Raw genomic sequence first — 6000 nt, 5'->3', positions numbered from 1 at the left:
ATTTAAAATGTGTAACTAAGGTTAATGTCAAGGGTTGGGGTTAAAATTTTGGTCAAAAGAATCGTTGACTTTTATTTAAAAAGTTTCATACAAACATGGGATCATAAGATCTTACAACTAAACTTTAAAAAAGGTATATATACATCAAAACTTACATCCAGTCGGCCTAAGCAAAAAAAACATGGCTACAACCCTAGTTCCTTTGAGATATTCCCGGCCGTGGTGATCGAGTAACCACATTTGTACACGTTACCACCGAAGCTCTCCAAATCATGGCTGATCAAGCTTTCCTTTCCCCTTACCTGCACCACAAAGCACCCATGAGCCAATGCTCAGCAAGAAAACTCAACATGTGCATAAATAGAGAATATAAACCTCTAGATACCCATCTAACATGTCCATCAATATTAACCTACGAATACCATCATTTAGTTACAAACAAGTGGTCATTGGACCAACTTGGGGCAGCTGCCCTAAATAGTTGGCTTTAGAGCTAACCCCGGGGCTTATGCCCTAGCTACGTGACCATAGAGTCACTTGGAGTCCTCGACCTTAGCTCTGAACAACTAGCCATAGAGCTAGCCTAACCCCTTGGCTTAACATCGACCATAGAGTTGACCAATGTAATAGTACGTTGCTGGTTTAGACCTAAGCCTTTCGACCAGCACGCATCGCGCTATTGTAGTCCTTGACTAATAAGTGTAGAGTCCTAGAATGTTTTCTTATTTAGCTAGTTATTAGTAGTTGTAGTATTTTAGATTTCGTGGATTTCGGTTCAAACCGAGACTTAGTTGGAAACTCCTAGCAATAGTTATGGATTTTATAAGTTTAACCTATAGTTTAAGAATATTAATTATAACATAAGGTTTGATTAATATTGCTGGTCATAAATATGATATTTATTATAACCTAAGGTTTAGATAGAGCCAATAGGATTATGACACTTGTCATAAGCATGATTATTAAGGAATTAAGTATTTTAATGATAAAATAAGGAAATATAAGCTTTAGTATTCACCAGAAACTGTTAGGGTCGTAGTTTGACTCAGTCAAAGTAGTTATCCCATTCAAATTATGCTAAAAAAGTATAATTATGTGTTTAAAATGTTCACATATGCCGATATATCGCAGCTGGGAGCCGATATATCTCCTGACGAAGAATACGGAAAACACGTTGACATTGCACGATCGTACGAACAGAGGTTTTGGATTAGGGCAGAGCTGATATATCGCCCTTAGTATTTATATATATTTTTTATATTTGTTTCTAATTTTTTTTTAAAAAGTCTTAACTACTTAGACCTACCTCTGAACGTTTTGACCGAGTCTTCAGCCTCTGATTGACGAAAATTCAATTCTTTTTCATTTCAAAATCATTATTTTATTCAAATCAAAATGGGGTTAGTTTCACTCCTTACCTCTATAAATAGGACTTAGTACCCAGCCTTCCACTCACTCTTCAAGCTGTGATCAGGGACTCCAAGGTGCTAGTGATTCCATAGAGTGATAAACACTTGGGTTGGGAAAAAGCTTTGCCATTATTAAGATTTACAAAATACTTGGGAAGTAAGGATTAATGTATTTCAGAATTGAAGTTAGACCAATCCTTAAGGTCAACTAAGGTACTCTTATTCTTTAAGTCCAGTTCTTTAAGCTACTTTAGTTTTTCTTTAGTTCCTTTTATTTAGATCCTAACTTTTGATATTGGTTTTGATTAGGTTCTTGAAACTTAAAGATTTTTCTTGGTAAGTTTCTTTTGAAGGTTTAGTTTCCACATTTATTCTTTACTCTTTAGAAATTCTCACCATTCTTATTGTTAGTTTTAGGATTGTTCCAAGTCCCGCATTTGTTCTTAAATATCCCGATTTTGGTAAGGAAAATAGGATAGATCTTGTATGTTTGTATGATATGTTATGTTATATATTATGTCATCTTATGTTGTATGTTAACATTATGTATAGTATGTTTATAGACCTTGGGCATATGACTTGTCTAGCTACCAAGGCCCAATAATTTATGGGCATATGACTTTCCTAGCTAACAAGCCCCAAGTAGTATAATGGCCATTGTAGTATTATATTACATATGTTTATAGTATATGTGGTTATGATATAATTTATGTATATGTTTTATGTTGGTAGTAGTTTTCCTTGCTGGGCATTAGGCTCACTCCTTTACTTTTAGTTTGATGCAGGAAAATAGAAACAAAGGCGGAAGGATTCTTGGAAGCTTGGCATGTGTGTTGAGGTGAATGGAGTGGATGGGCTGCGTGTCGATTCGAGGACGATGTTATTTTCTTTAGTTTCTTAAAATTACATTTTTATTTATTTTCCGCATTTAGCTTTGTAAAAAATTTCATTTAAAGTTATTTTTATTTTAAAACAATGAGCTCATTTATGTATTACAAATATTAAAGTTTTCAATAAAGTTATGAATTTTTCTCATGTATGTTCTCTTCAAAGTAGTAGTTATGTCTAGTAGGTTTAATGATCTAAGTCTTAGAAATAGTTGGGTCATTACAGTTGGTATTAGAGCAACGATCCATTTACATGAAATTCTCATTGATACACACGCTCAAGCTCCGGATCCAACCGCCAATGTAAGTATTTATGTTTTAATTATTATGTTTCTGTGTTTTAGCTAACGTTTTAGTCTTATGTTTTAAGTTAAGAATGGATGGAGCTTTATCATATAACAATATTCGAGCCATTAAGGCCTTAAAAAGGATTAGAGAACCAAGAAATATAGTAGGAATATTGGAAAGAATCACTCGAAGATTTCTTTTATTTCATAATCAAATTGTTCATCTCCAAACGACTAAGCAACTAACGATGAGAGCTACGAAACAATATATTTTAGTAATTAGGCTTTTTAAAGATTTTCCTTTTGTAATTGCTGCTTTGAAAGATGAAATACCAGAGGCGATGAGATATTATTTTCTTATAATTAGGTTTACCTCTAAGATGGAATTCCAATTCACACAAGAACAAAAGAATAGAATTTTTATGAATCTTCTTCGATGAATTTTTAGGCTCACGAAAATGATGATTATGAAGAGATAAATGATGACATGTTAGATGAAGGATCTGATGTAGAAGATCCTGATTTTTAGAATAGATTATTTTATTTATTTATTATTTTGCCTTTATAATTGTACTTAGTGAAAACTGTTTTCCCAAATTAATATCATTGTTATTTTGATGATATGAATGAGTTTATTTTTATTTTTCAATCATAATAAATGATAAATTTAATAAATAATAACTAAGTTCGATGAGGGTGGATACAAATCAATGAACCAAGGTTCTATATTGAGAGTTAGAGGGGCATAGTAGTGGGAACGATTTTACTGATCCCAGCCCTCCCTCAATATGGTTAACTTTGGAACAACGATGAGTTTCGAGCCTGAGAATCAAGTCATATAGGATAATTAGAAACACACTTAGAAAATAATAAAGATGGCTTATTTTTCTAAGTTTAGAAACACACCCTAATTATAAAGAAGGTTTATATAATTTTTTTCATAAGAAATCATAATTAATAGGTCCAAGTTATGTTTGCTTAGATTAAGGTTTTGCTTTAGAGCCTATTAAGGTAAGGTCACTGCACCAATAGTGACAACAGACTCAGCCTCACCTGCAACCACAACCTCAGCAAATGGCCCCAGCACCCCAGCAAGTTGGCCCATATGGGGGATGGCCAATGGCGAACTATGTGCCATACCCAGCTCAGCACATGGAGCCAGTTTATGAGCGGTTTCGTAAGCAACACCCTCCGAACTTTGAAGGGACAACAGACCCCTTCAAGGCAGAAGAATGGCTCGGAAATGTGGAGCCGATCCTGATACACATGAACCTCGGTAACGCGGACCGCATATCCTGTGTTTCATCTCTGCTCAAGAAAGATGCTAGAATATGGTGGGATTTAGTTCAGCAGACTCACGATGTAACCACCGTGACTTGGACCAGATTTGTGGAGTTGTTCCACAAAAAGTACTACAATTCGGCAGTCATCGCTTCAAGAGTCGAGGAGTTCGCTTGTCTGAAGCAGGGCAACTTGACGGTAGCAGAATATGCTCGGCAGTTTGACAGATTAGCCAAGTTTGCACCAGAGTTGGTTCCAACTGACTTTCTGAGGGAGGCCAAGTTCGTTAGAGGACTTCAACCAAAGATTGAATTAGGGGTTAAGCTAGCCAACCCAGGAAATACTACTTATGCTGATATTATAGAAACGACAATAGAAGTAGAAAGGCTTCAGGCGAACGATAGTAAAGAAGAGGCCTGTAAGCCTGAGCCTAAACATCAGAGTCAGCCTCAAAATTGTCGGAACAACAACAACAACAATCAGTCCAACAACAATAGTAATGGTCAGAAGAGACGACATCCTGACAATAAGCAGTCCGATAACGATAAAAGAGCACAGACAAACAATGGAGGTAATAGGCCGGGTTATGTAGAATACCCGCAATGTCCTAAATGCCAAAAGAAACATCCTGGTGAGTGCTGCGCAAAAACCAAGGGATGCTACAACTGTGGTCAGGAAGGACACCGAAAGAGAGACTGTCCCCAGCTTAAGCCAGAGGGGAAAAAGGAAGCAAGATGGTTCCTGCTAGGGTATTTGCCTTAACCTAAGGAGAAGCTGACGCTAGCAATAAAGTAGTTACAGGTCAGGTTTCTATCGTCCATAATATATGTTATGTATTATTTGATTCGGGAGCCACTCATTCGTATATCTTGTTAGGAATGATTGAGAAATTAAACAAACCTTGTGAAAAATTTAGAACTAGGTTTGTAATCGAGTTGCCTTCGGGTGAAGTAGTCCTATCATCACGGATAGTGCGAGGCATACTGATCAAGATAGAGGACGTAGAACTAGAAGGAGACCTGATAGAACTAGAGATTAAATACTTCGATGTGATACTTGGAATGGATTGGCTAGCAAGGCATGTTGCAACCATTGACTGCAAACGTAAGCAAGTGATGTTCAAAACGCCTGACGGTCAGAGACTATGCTTTATGGGAAAGGTTTCAGGACTATGTACACTGCTTATTTCATCTCTCAAAGCTCAGAGGATGATAGAAAAAGGATGTCACACATTTTTAACTAGCATCACAGATGTGGTAAAGGAAACACCGCTAAAAGTTGGAGATGTTCATATTGTAAAGGAATTTCTAGAAGTATTTCCTGATTTCCTGACCACTTACCAGGGTTGTCGCCGACTCAGGAAATTGACTTCACAATCGAATTAGTACCGGGCACCAAGCCTATCTCCAAGGCACCATTTTGGATGGCACCTATCGAACTCAAGGAATTAAAGACACAGCTACAAGAACTCTTAGACTTGGGATTCATTATACTGAGCCATTCGCCATGGGGAGCACATGTTCTATTTGTGAAGAAGAAGGACGGGAGTATGCGGATGTGCATAGATTACCGTGAGCTGAATAAGGTGGCGATTAAGAACAAGTATCTGCTACCTCATATTGATGACTTGTTTGATCAATTCCAAGGAGCGACCGTGTTCTCAAAGATTGATTTACGGTCCAGGTATCATCAGCTCAAGGTACGAGAAGAAGACATTCCTAAGACAACTTTTAGAACTCGTTATGGGCATTACAAGTTTCTAGTCATGTCTTTCGGTCTTACCAACACTCCAATCGCATTTATGGACCTAATGAATAGGGTCTTTAAAGACTACTTAGATAAATTTGTCATGGTATTCATTGACGATATCTTGGTATACTCAAAGGATAAATTCGAGCATGAGGAACATTTAAGACTGATCTTGTTACGATTAAAGGAGCATCAACTTTACGCCAATTTCAAGAAGTACGAATTTTGGCTTTCATAAGTAGCATTTCTCGGCCACCTAGTATTCAAGGATGGAATTGCTGTAGGCCCATCTAAAGTAGACGCCGTGAAGGATTGGCCAAGACCAAAAAATGCGACTGAAGTAAGAAGTTTTCTGGGACTAGCAGGCTATTATCGGAGGTTCGTAAA

This window comes from Humulus lupulus, chromosome 2 (genome assembly GCF_963169125.1).
Source record: "Humulus lupulus chromosome 2, drHumLupu1.1, whole genome shotgun sequence".
Taxonomy (NCBI): domain Eukaryota; kingdom Viridiplantae; phylum Streptophyta; class Magnoliopsida; order Rosales; family Cannabaceae; genus Humulus; species Humulus lupulus.
Note: the sequence above shows the minus strand (reverse complement) of the source record.